The 15,156-nt window shown below is 41.7% G+C and overlaps 1 non-coding gene across 1 annotated transcript; it reads left to right on the forward strand.

Annotated features, from left to right (window-relative positions):
• The first annotated feature begins 3,659 nt into the window (after positions 1–3,659).
• LOC131757920 (U6 spliceosomal RNA) lies at positions 3,660–3,766 on the forward strand. Its single transcript, XR_009336067.1, has one exon. It is a non-coding gene; the product is annotated as a U6 spliceosomal RNA (small nuclear RNA).
• The last annotated feature ends 11,390 nt before the right edge of the window (positions 3,767–15,156 follow it).

A 15,156-nucleotide genomic window follows, 5' to 3' on the forward strand; every position in this document is an offset into this window, starting at 1 on the left:
TAGCTCAAGCCACTTATTTAATGGAAAAAGTGGAGCAAGTTGTAAGTAGCGCTGCATTTGGGAAGGAGTAGACAGTGGACAGGTGGAGGGGAACACAAACTGAAAATGCCCTACCTGTCTTTCTGGCTCTCAGTGCTTCAAGTATGTCAGCAGCAGCCATTTCTCCCAGGACATTGTTTCCAAGGTCAGTCTCCCTTAAGTGGGCAGAGTATTTGATCAGGCTGACCAGAGAAAATGACAAAACAAAATAGTGCTGTGTCAAGTATGGTAACTCAAAGAAACGCAGTCCAGTTGTTTCGGAGTATGCTCTTTTTCTTAGGTCCTCTCCACCCTCCCCCACCTCCCTCCCAAAGATGCGGCACTGACCCAATTTGGAGACATCCGGAATACAGTTTTTTCCCAATTTAGTCTCTCTTGTCTGGATGCCTCTCCTAAGTACGTTGGTAGGATAAGGATTTTTAGTTGCCTTAAATCTACCACTCATTTATTTATTCAAAGGATATGGTGTTTTATTGTGCAGAGCTTCTCAGTCTTTTAGATTTTACCTACCAGTAAAATGTCAAATAAGTTGTGGGAACAGGCAAAGGTCAGTTTGGCACCTCTTAGTATGTCTAATAACTCTCACCTGGCAACACTATAAAAGAACAAATACTTTTATATAAAATTAAGAAGGGCACAGTCTCAAAGGATAGCTTTTTAAATCAAGATTAGCTTTACGAAAAGGAACACTCTACCTGTCTTTATTTTTCTGATCTCTTTGAGGATTATTGAAAATTCTTTCATGTCCTGGTCTTGGCCTGCCAAGTGGACTTTGGGAATCTCTGGCATTGTGAGTGAGCATGGAGTCTGGGTGAAGGCCTGGGTTGCTGGTCAGCTTTTACCTCTTGTCAACCCTGTGATCCTGGGCAGGCCATGTGCCTGCCCTCTTGGGTCTTACCTTCCTCATCTGTAAATTTGGCTTCAAAAGGGCAGTTCTACCTATTTCATAAGGTTGTGGAAAAACAGAATGAAGCAGTTTCTATGAAAGCATCTTGCAAAATGCAATATCAGTGATGCTGTTAATTCTGAGTTCATGCTTGCTAAATGCATATTAAGTGCCTAACATTGCAGGGATTAAAAGGAATTTAACACATGGCCTCTGCACTGAAAGAAATTATCCTATGACCATCAATAAAACAATTTTGAGCCCTTACCATGTGCTGGGGATATGAAATTTCAGTTAGTGTCAGTAGTGAATACAAGGCCACTCTCTTGCTTCCCGTACACATTTTCTATTGATTGAGCAGCCAGAATTCAAGGCTGGGGCTGAATGGTCCTGCCAGACTCTGCCTCCCGAAGGTCTTGCTCCCAAGGAAACTGTGTCTAATCAGGACTGGACAGGCTTTGGCTTCCTGAGCTGCCTGACTATGTCCAATTCCTTCAGATAAGATGAGGGAGAGCAGGGATGCTTCAAGGAGGAAATGGAGAAAGGGGAAGCACAGAAGGAGAGTGGAGAGTGTTAAAGACAAACTTTACAACTCAACAATTCTATATCTAGTCTGAGTCCAGAGGCCATGGATTTTTTTTTTCCCTTTTCTGTCCATGACCCCAAAGAGGTCATGGATTTAACCACTATGCTACACAGGCCTCACAAGAACTATGGTTTTATGGAGCGTTCACTATGCACCAGATGTGATCATGGCCACCCACATGCTTAAGCACTTGTGCTTGGCACAAGGGGGCCTTCCAAGGGTGTGAGTGGGGCTGGAAGCCAACCAAGCTCTGTTTGCCAAGTCCTGGGCATGAAGCATAGACCTGGAAGGGGTAACTTCCTCTGACCCATTGGTGAGAGGTAGTGCTTTTTAATTCATCTGCCCAGAGGGACTCTTTTTCTAATTCATATAAAGGTGCTAGCTGGAGCCTTAGGCACTGTATTTAACACTTTACATATATGATCTCATTTACCCTGTAACAATCTCTTGATTTAGACACTATTATTATCCCAGTTTTACAAATGAGGGACTGAAATACAGAGAAGTTATTTAGCTTGCCTGAGATTAAATCGTGGGGCAGGGATGTGAACTCAGGCAGTCTGTTTGAAAACAACCATGAAGCATGATTCAAATAAACCAAGAAAATGTTTTAATTTTCAGTAGTTCTCAATATTTAAACTTTAAAAAAGAGAACAAAAAGATTTAAGTATTTAGTGTCAGAACTAAAAAAAAAAAACACCACAGGAAAGGAATTCCTGGCACTGGTGCACCTTGTTGGTGGTATTTACACCCCTGTCGCACACAGCCAGCATTGCACAGGGCCCCAATTTCAGAAGGGCTGCTCACTTGGTTTAGTGCTCTATCATCATCATCTTGAAATTCTTAATAATATTTGAACAAGGGCCCATGAGTTTCCTTTTGCACTGGGTCCCAACAAATTCTGTAGCCAGTTCCTGCTGTCATGTTTACTGTGGTCAGAGCAGAAAGCAAAATCTAACAGATGGTCAGCTTTAAGTAATTGTCAGCCCTATAGACCACTGTTCAGTGAATCGTGGTCAGAGGGAGGCCTCGTTCATGGGGGGAGAACCAGCAGGGTTCTGCACCCAAACCAGCATTTGGTTCCTGCCTTAAAATCAGAGAAGCCATCGATACTGCCTTTAGGGATAGACTTAAGCAGCAGAGCTAGGTAAAGCCTCATCACAAACAAAAGGCGTGATATCCTTGACCCGGGACCAGCTAATCTGAAGGTGATGCTAGACCCACGTGGTACCAAGGGTGAACAGTGCCCGTAGGCAGGTGGGTGGTTAGTGCCCCATAATCTCCATCACCAACTCTTACCCCAACATAAATGCATATGCATAAGCCACCCCAAGTAAACATTCAATTAAACAGACCCCTGGAGCTGACTTTGCTAGTGGGCCCCCAGACAAGTCCCTTGCCTCCCCATTCATTCACTGAACTCCTCCTTTGTAGATACTCAGGACCCTCAATGGTAAAAGGTGGGGAACCATAAATCTGTTCCTCAAAGTGCTCCTGGAGCCTTTTTGATCATCCTCCAACATGCTCTGCAGCTGGCCCAGAACTGGACTTGCTAGCGTAGTGGGGGAGGGTTGTGAAGATGGTGCTTCTACTTCCAGGGCACCAGCCTATCAGCACTGCAGAGAGGTGCAGAAGGAAAATGCGTGTTAGATCTGCAAAAGTGGAAATGGGGAGGGGAGCTGTCCTTGAGGTGAGCATATAGCTCACTTCAGAAGTCCCATCAGAAGATCACCCACTGCCTATGAAATAAAGTGAGGTTGAAAAGGCCTAGAATAGGTGAATGATACAAAGACCATGGATGTTAAATTTGGACTAAGCTGTCTTTATGAGTTTACGTTGTAGGTCACTAGAATAATAAAGAGAAAGTCTTAAAAGCAGCTAGAGAAAAAAGAAATTACGTTCAAAAGAAGAAAGATAAAAGTGACAGTGGACTTCTTTTCAGAAACAATGCAAGCATAAGACAGAGGAGCAACATCTTGAAAGTATTAAATGTCAACCAAGAATTCTATATTCAGAAAAAAAATTTTTTTAAATGAAGGCAAAAGAAACTTTCTAAACATACTAAAACTCAGAGAATTCATCACCAGCAGGTCAGGACTATAAGAAATGTATAAAGAAAGTCCTTCAGATAAAAGGAAAATGATACTAGTGCTGTCTTCAGCAGCACATATACTGAAATTGGAACAATACAGAGAAGATTAGCATGGCCCCTGCACAAGGATGAGACACAAATTTGTAAGTGTTAAAAAAAAAAAAAGGAAAATGATATTAGATAGAAATTTGGGTACATCCAAAGGAATGAAGAACACTAGAAATGGTAAATATGTGAATAAGTATGAAAAACTTTCCCTCTTATTTAAAAAAAATAACTGATTAAAACAAACATAATAATAACGTATTCTGGGATTTATAACATTTGTAATAGTAAAATATATGGCAACAATAAAACAAGGAATGGGAGGGAATGGAAACGTACTATTGTAAGATTCTTTTTTAAAAATATTTATTTATTTATTTTTGGTTGCGTTGGGTCTTCATTGCTGTATGTGGGCTTTCTCTAGTTGCGGTGAGCGGGGGTTACTCTTTGTTGCGGTGCATGGGCTTGTCATTGCAGTGGTTTCTCTTGTTGTGGAGCACAGGCTCTAGGCGCGCGGGCTTCAGTAGTTGCAGCATGTGGGCTCAGTAGTTGTGGCTCACAGGCTCTAGAGCGCAGGCTCAGTAGTTGTGGTGCACAGGCTTAGTTGCTCCACAGCATGTGGGATCTTCCGGGACCAGGGCTAGAACCCATGTCCCCTGCATTGGCAGGCGGATTTTTTTGTTTGTTTGTTTGTTTGTTTGTTTGCAGTACGTGGGCCTCTCACTGTTGTGGCCTCTCCCGTTGCGGAGCACAGGCTCTGGACGCGCAGGCTCAGCCGCCACGGCTCACGGGCCCAGCCGCTCCATGGCACGTGGGATCCTCCCGGACCGGGGCATGAACCCGTGTCCCCTGCATCGGCAGGCAGACTCTCAACTACTGCGCCACCAGGGAAGCCCCCAACAGGTGGATTCTTAACCACTGCGCCATCAGGGAAGCCCTGCAAGATTCCTAAACTGTAAGTGAAGTAGTATATTATTTGAAGGTAAATTGTGATAAACTGAAATAAATAGTGGTAAACACTAGAGCAACCACTAAAAAAAAGACTAGTATAGCTAATGAAACAATAAAAGAGATAAAAGTGGAGTTATAAATATTAGTCAATCCAAAAACAGGCAGAAAAATAGTTAAAATTGAACAAAACAAATGAGACAAAGAAGACAAATGGCATGATGGTAGATTAAAAATCCAACTATATTGATAATCATGTTAAATATAATTGTCTAAACAACAATTAAAAGACAGATTGTCCAAGTGGATTTTTTTTAAAAAGGTCTCAACTATATGCTGTCTACAAAAAAACCAATTTGTATATAATAATATAGATAGGTTAAAAGTAAAAGGTTAGAGACAGATATATCACACTAATATTAATCAAAAGAAGATTGGAGTGGATATATTAATATTAGTCAAAGTAGATTTCAGAGAAGGGAATAATACCAGAGATAAGAGAGAAATATTACTAAGGATTTCATAATGATAATGAGGGTCAATTCTTCAAGAGATTTAACAATCCTAAATGTTTATGCACCTCATAACAGAGCTTCAAAATACATGCAGCCAAACTGATTGAACTGCAAGGATATAGAAACAAAGTCACAATTATTTCTCTCTTTCAATAATTGATAGAGCAAGTTAACAGAAAATTTGTAAAGATACAGCAGACTTGAACAACACTTCTGACCAACTTGACCTAGCTTATATTTATGGAACATTTCCTCCAATAACAGCAGAATACACATTCTTTTCAAGTGCACATGGAAGATTTACTAAGATTGATCGTAGTCTGGGCCATAAAACAAGTGTGTTCTCCAACCACACCAGAATTTATGTAGAAATCAACCAAAGAAAAATATCTAAAAATTTAGCAAATATGTGGAAACTAAACCGCACTCTTCTAAATAACCCATAGGTCAAATAAGAAATCAAAAGGGAAATTGGAAAATAGCTTGAGTTGAATGACAATAAAGATATAACATATCAAAATTTGTAGGATGCAATGAAAGAGTGCTTAGTGTTAATATAAACATTTATATTTGAAATAAAAAGGTTTAAAATCAATAACTTAAGCTTTGCTTCTACCTTAATAAACTAGAAAGAGAAGAGCATATTATACCCAAGGTAAGAAGAATAAAAGAAATAATAAAGATAAAAGAACAAATAAATGAAATTGAAAAAAGAAAAACATTAGAGAAAACCAAAAGCTGATTTGTTGAGAAGATCAATAAAATTGATAAATTTCCAATCAGATTAATTGGAAAAGAGAAAACAAATTATCAGTTTCAAACTTGGAAGAGGAGACATCGCTACAGATCCTACATGAAAAAGATTAGAAGGGAATATATGAATAACTTTATGCTAATAAATTTGAAAACTTACATGACATGAACAAATTTCTTAAAAAGATACAAACTAACAAAGCTTTACAAGAAACAAATAACCAGAATAGCCCGCTATCTATTAAAAAATTGAATTTGTAGTTTTAAAGTCTTCCCGTAAAGAAAACTCCAGGGGCTTCCCTGGTGGCACAGTGGTTGAGAGTTCACCTGCCGATGCAGGGGACACGGGTTCGTGCCCCGGTCCGGGAAGATCCCACATGCGTGGAGCGGCTGGGCCCATGAGTCATGGCCACTGAGCCTGTGCATCCAGAGCCTGTGCTCAGCAACGGGAGAGGCCACAACAGTGAGAGGACCGCGTACCGCAAAAAAAAAAAAAAAAAAAAAGAAAAAAAAAAGAAAAGAAAACTCCAGGTCCAGATGTCTTCGAAGACTAGTGAATTCTATCAGATATTTAGAGTTGAAATAATGACAATTCTACACAAATTATTTCATAAAATAGAAGAGGAGGGAACACTTCCTAACTCATTCTGTGAGGCCAGAATTACCCTGATCCCCAATACCATCGGAAGACATTCCAAGAAACGTATGGACTAATATCTTTCATGAACATAGATGCAAAAATTCTTTTTTTTAAAACATCTTTATTTGAGTATAACTTTTACAATAGTGTGTTAGTTTCTCCTTTACAACAAAGTGAATCAGTTATACATATACATATGTTGCCATATCTCTTCCCTCTTGCGTCACCCTCCCTCCCACCCTCCCTATCCCACCCCTCTAGGTGGTCACAAAGCACAGAGGTGAACTCCCTGTGCTATGTGGCAGCTTCCCACTAGCTATCTAATTTACTTTTGGTAGTGTGTATATGTCCCTGCCACTCTCTCACATCGTCACAGCTTACCCTTCCCCCTCCCCATATCCTCAAGTCCATGCTCTAGTAGGTCCGTGTTTTATTCCAGTCCTGCCACTAATCTCTTCATGACATTTTTTTTTCTTAGATTCCATATATATGTGTTAGCATACGGTATTTGTTTTTCTCCTTCTGACTTACTTCACTCTGTATGACAGACTCCAGGTCTATCCACCTCATTACAAATAACTCAGTTTCATTTCCTTTTATGGCTGAGTAATATTCCATTGTATATATGTGCCACATCTTCTTTATCCATTCATCTGTTGATGGACACTTAGGTTGCTTCCATGTCCTGGCTATCGTAAATAGAGCTGCAATAAACATTTTGGTACATGACTCTTTTTGAATTATGGTTTTCTCAGGGTATATGCCTAGTAGTGGGATTGCGGGGTCATATGGTAGTTCTATTTGTAGTTTTTTAAGGAACCTCCATACTGTTCTCCATAGTGGCTGTATCAATTTACATTCCCACCAGCAGTGCAAGAGGGTTCCTTTTTCTCCACACCCTCTCCAGCATTTATTGTTTCTAGAGTTTTTGATGATGGCCAATCTGACCGGTGTGAGGTGATATCTCATTGTAGTTTTGATTTGCATTTCTCTAATGATTAATGATGTTGAGCATTCTTTCATGTGTTTGTTGGCAATCTATATATCTTCTTTGGAGAAATGTCTATTTAGTTCTTCTGCCCATTTTTGGATTGGGTTGTTTGTTTTTTTGTTATTGAGCTGCATGAGTTGCTTATAAATTGATGCAAAAATTCTTAACGAAATGTTAGCAATATACTAAAAGGACAGTACATCAGCAATATATTAAATCTAGTGCTATATTAAAAGTTTAATAAAATGAAGTTTATTACTATATTTATTATAAAACTCACAGCAAAGCTGTCCAAATTGTAAATCTTCCCAACCTTCCTGAATAAGGAAGTATATTAGAGAAGGAATCTTTTTCTTCTAAAATAATAAATAGCCATCAATCAAGCCCTCAATCCTCAAATCTTGGCTATGTTCTGTTGCCCTTGATTGCCCCAAGGTGCTATAAGTGCTTTTGTCCTAAGATGGTGTAGCCTAGAGACAATCCAGAAAGCTTTCTTACAGTGCTGCAGATGCTCACTTGTGGCTTGGCCTACTGGGTATGTGGATTCAGAAAAGTGGAGACGTTCAAGGTTGTGAAGATAAACGTGGCGAGGAAATATTCTGTTTTCCAGAAGCTTTTGAGAATAGCTCTTTCTCCCTAAGGAGGTTGGGATAACTTTGTAATCATACACAAAGGAGTGTTCCCTCTTGAGTAGGCTGCCTTTCTTTCTCAGGTCACATTGCTTACATGTTACATTGTAAAATTTACATATCTTGACCTTAGGGAAGAAAAATCTGGAAGTCATACCTCTTACCTTTCCTTAGTTGCCAGCTTCTTAAAATGGGGCTTCTAGTGAGGTATTTGAGACCCCTTTGTGGGCTTACATACAACTGTCTGCCATGCCATTTTTATGATTTCAGGCCTTCCCATAAGATCACATACGAAGACCAAAATGGGTCACTGCTTCCCTCTCAGCTGAAAAATCTCACTTGGCACTGTTAACAAGATGCAGTTAAATCGTCCCCATGATTAACCCAAGCACCTCGTTTAGGAAGGTGAACATATAAAGCCTCTTAATTTTCTACTCACCTTGTTACAATTTGAGTGAATTCCAGCAAATCATTTTCTCCTTCTTTTCCTTTTCCATCTATGCCATTATCTGCTGAATACAACTTCACTAACCAAGGACCAGCTTCAGTCAAATCTTTAATTTTTTTCTTGATTCCTATAAAAAGAGTATTTGATTACTTTTAGACAATAGTTCCCCCATTCGACCAGCTATGTTGATTTTATTTTTTAAGATTATACTGATTTTACATGTGTGAGTGGATGCATTTGGCAATATAGTCAAGGAAATACATATAATTTAAGAAGTCCTATTTAAAAATACCCAGTAGGGCTTCCCTGGTGGCGCAGTGGTTGGGAGTCCGCCTGCCGATGCAGGGGACACGGGTTCGTGCCCTGGTCCGGGAGGATCCCACATGCCGCGGAGCGACTGGGCCCGTGAGCCATGGCCGCTAGGCCTGCGCGTCCGGAGCCTGTGCTCCGCAACGGGAGAGGCCACAGCAGTGAGAGGCCCGCATACCAAAAAATAAAAATAAAAAAATAAAAATACCCAGTACATCTTTTATTCTTTACAACAGCAAGTCCAAAATTGCTCTGTATGAAAGAAAGTCTCATTTAAGATTTAAATTGTTGCCTTTACTTTGGCTAAAGAGTAAATCGATGTCTCTAGAAGTTCTCGGTAGAAGCTGAATGCATTGTCTGCTGATCCCGGGGAAATGATAGCCCTTTTACAGGGATTCACCCTGTAAAAGAGCCTGCAAAGTTGTCATGTTTTTTGAGCTCTAGAAGGACAAATGTGGAGGAAGAACTGTCCTGCCTTCGTAGACTTCATGACTGAGTGCAGTGGTCCTGGAGTCGGGTTCACCCGTGTTCTCTCCAGCTTTCGCAAAGTTCAGGGTCAGTGCTGTGGAGTGGCTTCATGTTCACACTTGATTTACAAGTTTAGGAGTTTGGCAAAGAAAAAAACAGGAAGGGGATAGAGAAAAGAGCTGCGGACATAACGCTGGCTTATCCACTTATAAGTGTGAGATGGGAGAGCTGAACCTCCAGTCAGTCTCAAATCCTATCACTTCCCGGGGGCCTCCAAGCGTTTGAGGGTAGACGCTTTGTGTGCAACGTGACCCTCGGAACCCCAGCCAACTGCTGCATGCGGGGGCCCGACTGAAAACCAGTGATCTGTTCCAAATTCGGGGAAGAAAATGCACGGAACTTAGAGATAATACATCTAGATGTTGTCTCATGCAGGCAGTTTAAGGGATTTTAAAGGCTCATGTAGAGACCAAATATATGGACACCAAGGCGGAGGAAAGCGGGGAGCGGGGGTGGTGGTATGAATTGGGAGATTGGGATTGACATGTATACACTCATATGTATAAAACAGATAACTAATAAGAACCTACTATATAAAAAAATAAAATTTAAAAAATGTCTCATTTAGGGAATTCCCTGGCGGTCCAGTTGTTAGGACTTGGCACTTTCACTGCTGTGGCGCGGGTTCAATCCCTGGTAAGGGCACTAAGATCCCGCGAGCCGTGTGGCCAAAAAAAAAAAAAAAAAAAAAGGCTCCTTTAGTTACACAATAATTTTGCCCGACTTGAGAACCTAACCCAAGGGCTAAATGGGACTCTTCTGTACTTGAATTCATTCAGCATTCAACAAGTATTTTTGAGCTCCTATTGCGTGCCAGGCACAGTTCTAGCTGTTGGGAATCCAACAGGGAACAAAAGAGGCAAAACTTCCTGCCTTCATAAAGCTGAGAGTGAATGTTAACTAGTGTGTGGGAAGAGCAAGGAAGAGAGGAGAGTGGATGATAACTCAGGGGATGTTTTCAAGTCATGGAAGAGAACTGACTTTTTAGGGAAAGGAGATAAATTTGACATTGGGTCATTCTACTCTGCCAGTTAAAGAAAAAAAGAAAAGCGTGCTTTAAAAAAAGATTCAGTTGGTTTATTTGGATGTGAATCTAATCTGCTGAGTTATTGAAGGAAATAGGCAGGGTTGATTTTCCTTCGAAACATAGTTGGAGTGGTGAAAACGAGACCATCCTTTAGTTTTATTGGGGATAATAAGCCTAACTTGTCCAAATCTCACTTGTCCTTACATTCAGGGTATGGGAATGATAGCAAATGACAGCCATTATGAATAATATAACAGTGCTAGTATACTAGCACAGTATCTGGCACACCGTAGGTAACTGTTGAATAAATGAGTGAACTAATGAATGACAGAGTATAATCATATTGTGGAAAATTTTATCTCACCATTCATTGTTTTTCCAAGCATGGTGTGGTTAATAATGCCCTGAGACAACTCATGAACACGAATAAAATATGATTGTTCTATTTTTGACATCTCTTCACAAATATAAACACCTGTGAAGAGCTGACTGCCCAGAATGATTAACCATGTGGATCCTAATTGCATGTGGCACTCATTTCTTTCTGCCCTCTTCTGGCATGCCAGAGAGCAGCAGTGATGAAGCATGAGGCCAAGGGGGCCAAGGCCAAAGGCCAGAGGCCAAATTCCTTTGCCAGCCACTCAGCTTTGCAGGGAAAGAAACAAAATGGTCTCAGCCAGTCTACACCCTGACCCGAGCCAGCGTGGCATAAATGTGTGCTATTGGAGAGGAAGGGAGCTTCCAGGCTTGTGATTGGCCTGGTCCAGCTTGCATCCCTATGGGAAGAAAACAATCCAAATCTCCCTCCATCTGGGCCCATGAAAAATAAGCAGTTTGGAAAATGCTAGTCCAAGGCACGCTCCAGAATTTAGACCTCTCGTTAGTCCCAGTGTCCTGTTAGAGGGTAGGACAGCTGATGCTGCTTTAGCACAGGGATTTCCTGCTGCAGGCCTCTAACTAAAGTTGAAGCAGAACCAAATTCTTTTCTCTGGATGGGAAACAAGTTCCTTGGAGTAAGGGTATGTACCTGCTCAGCCCCTGGTAATACTTGATCCACCCCAGCTGTATTCACTCCAACCTATTTTTACCTATTCTTACACTTACTTTACTTTAAAACAAAAACCAGCTCACCAACAATGACCACTTTAATTTACGCTCCCCTGTCTCAGAGAATTTAGCAGTGGTATAGTGATGCCAGCTGTGCCTGAGACAGGGTGGTGTACTGAAATGAGCAGAATCTTCAGGTTTAAAACCTCTCTGAGGGCTTCCCTGGTGGCGCAGTGGTTGGGAGTCCGCCTGCTGATGCAGGGGACGCGGGTTCGTGCCCCGGTCCGGGAAGATCCCACGTGCCGCAGAGCGGCTGGGCCCGTCAGCCATGGCCGCTGAGCCGGCGCGTCCAGAGCCTGTGCTCCGCAACGGGAGAGGCCACGGCGGTGAGAGGCCCGAGTAACGCAAAAAAAAAAAAAAAAAAAAAAAAAAAAACCTCTCTGAAAAATGCTGTGTGACTCCCCAGAAAGTCACTTAACTTCTCTGAACCTAAATATCCTCATTGCTGACATATAGATCATAATACTGACCTCCTAGAGGTATTGTGAAGATTGACGGGGAAGCATGGTGAAACAATGGTTGTAGAGGCATGTAGTACACAGCAAATATTACTGCCTAGCTTTCCAGCTGCATTTCTGGACTTCATGTCATTGAAACCCTGGAATGGGTGCAACCTGATGGAGAACCTCCGTGTGTAAGATGTCCCCCTTCTGCCACTGCCTGAGGGTCAGATACATATTTACGACAACTGCATACCTCCCTTAGGAGCCACACGACAGATCCAGTGTAGAGTTGCCCTACCTTGAGCTTTCTCCCATTTTCTCTTTGGTTAATTGCCAGGATTCCCCAATTGTCCCTGATTTCAGAATCTTTCTTACCACCCTCATTGCACTGGCTACTAGGTCCTGTCAATTCTCCTTCCTAAATATATCTAGATTCTACCTTTCCATCACTGCAGGCTCAGTTCTGCACTTTTATCTTCTACTGTAAAAACCTCCAAACTCATCTCCCGTCATCCAGATGTCCCTATCTCTAAAACAAGTTCTGTAAGGCTGCTGGAGGTTCTTTGTAAAAATCCAGTTCTTATTATGTCACTGTCTTGCTGCAAAAGCATCATGGCTCCCCCTTTGCTCACAGGAGAAAGTCCTATTCCTTAACAGCATTCATGGCTTTTGGCCATGTGGGCTCCACTGGCCTTTCCAGCTACATCTCCAGCCCTCTACCAATGACCTGACCACTCTGTGGTGAATGTCACACTTCCCATATGCTGAACACTCCAGGCACTTTCATCCCCTGAGCCTCTTCTCACGTGGTTCCCTTTACCTAGGATGCCCTCTCTTTCCCAGTTGATGAACCTCTTCTCATTCCTCCCCGAGAGAGCTCTGTTTCCCATATGGGCCAGCTCCCAAAGGCCAAGTGTAAATTTTCATGGAACCAGAAGTTCCCCAGAGGGGGTCCTCATCTAGCCGTTTCTGAGACCAACAGGTGGGCATCACACATTCCTGTGGGCATCGGACTGTGAACCACTACTCAAATGTTCATCTGTGGATGCCAGGTCCGGGTAGGACCTTCTTCTTGATGTTGATTTTTTTTTTTTTAACTTTATTAAAACAGCTTCTTTCCATCAATAAGGAGCATACGTGATTTTCTGTGTGATTACCAGAGGTTTATCAGCCAGAATATAAATTCTATAGATTGCAGGACTTAAGGAAGCAAAGTGTAATTAGTGTTGGATGATTCACACCTTGGACTTTGGAACCCGTCCACAATGGTTTCCATTGTTTAGCTATCACTCACGATAAAATCCTGAGTAAAATGATTTCTGGATGATAAGCAGTAACTTCCTGACTTGGAACTAGTAAAGCTGTTTTGAAGATTTCATCTTGACTTTTGAACTTGACCTTGCATTCCTTAATGCCACTAAGCATCCCTATGGTCTGTGCCGATGATATAAGCAATAGTGCTTTATTTTGGGAACTGAATTTGCCACCTGGCTGGCATTAGTACTGTAGTTAGGGTCTGATCAATCCCAAGCTTGGGGACTGAATGAGGCACAGGGAAGCTGCCTTATCTGCAGATGACTCTTCCTGATGACCTTTCAGTGACTTTCAGTCTTCAGCCATCTTCTGGCTCTTTATGAACCTGACAAGCCTGTGACTAGGATAAGTCAAGCCAGACATCACCCAAGTGAGTGCTGATCACCCCTCAGGCCCAGGGTCGACAGTTCTCGTAAACCCTTGGTGCAGAGCCGTGGGGCTCAGAGGTGGCCAGACTGGGTCTAGGAGAGACAAAGAAGCCGGAAGAGAAACAGGTCTGGGCCCTGTTTGTTCTGTGCTTTCCGTGGCAAACAAGAGGCATCTAGGAGCCTCACTCTGCTTTCTGATTTTCTTTACTCAGCAAAATAAATCGAGAGTCGGCAATCTGATTTTCTTCAAGTCTAAAACAGTGGTTCTCGAAATGTGGGCCCTGGACTAACAGCATCAGCATCACCTGCGAACTTAATAGAAATGCAAATTCTCCAGCTTTATCTCAGACCTACTGATTCAGGTCCTTGCGGGGGCAGGAGCCGGCAATCTGTGTTTTAACAAGGCCTCCAGGTGCCTCTAATGCTGCTCAAGTTTGAGAAACACTGATACAATTTTTCATATTCAGTGATGCTTTGAGGCAAGACTGGCTTGGACAGACAGACATCTACCTTCTGCAAGCACAGAAATGGAATACTTTGCCTCTTCTACCAACTTGTAGGTGGCTGCTAAATGTAAAGTTGTCGTGTTCTTGTAATCATGCATTTGGAAGGAAAATAAAGGGTGTCAGGCTTCTGAATGGGGGTTTTGACTCATACAATATTGTGAGTTCAACTTTCCAAGCAGCAGGCCAAAAGCCTCTTGTCAACAAAGGGGCGAGCATAAAAATAGTTTGGCTGTTTCCAATTGGAACCAAATGGAAACCATCTGGACTCGTCACCCAGGAGGTTGATGTAAATCAGCTCAATCTGACCCTTTATTGTGAAACAAGTAAAACTCTTCTACCAAAGACCAAACTCCTCCCCAGACAAATAAACACCTTATGACTATGAAAGTAATTATCCAGTGTGGGAAGCTGTTTTTAAATTTGCTTTGTGAATTCTGGATAGCATGAAAATGCTCTACTTTGACAAGAAGCTATAAAGTAAATATATCTTAGATACAAAGTTGTTTCTATTGATTTGAGGCAGAGGATTCCTTGGGAGACAAAAGACTTTAATGGCTCCCATTGTCCATTGGATTAAGTCCAAACTCGTGGCCTGACACACAAAGTCCTCCTTAATGTGACCCACACCGTCTTGCCAGGTCCATCCTCCTGCATCCTCTTGTTCCAGCTAAACTTTTGTAGCCTTGTGGCTTGCATTGTTTTTTAGTTAAAAAAATTTTTTGATTGAGATAACGTTGGTTTATAACATTATATGTTTCATGTATACAACATTATATTTCTACTTCTGTATACACTACAGTGTGCTCACCACCAAAAATGTAGTTTCCATCCATCACCATACAATTGATCCCTTTTACCCATTTCACCCTCCACCCCAATGCCCTTCCCTTCTGGTCACCACTACTCTGTTCTCTGTGTCTATGTGTTTGTTTTTGTTTTGATTCAATTTGTTCATTTATTTTGGTGTTTTTTTATATTCCAC

The sequence above is a fragment of the Kogia breviceps genome, chromosome 5 (genome assembly GCF_026419965.1).
Source record: "Kogia breviceps isolate mKogBre1 chromosome 5, mKogBre1 haplotype 1, whole genome shotgun sequence".
NCBI classification, from domain to species: domain Eukaryota; kingdom Metazoa; phylum Chordata; class Mammalia; order Artiodactyla; family Physeteridae; genus Kogia; species Kogia breviceps.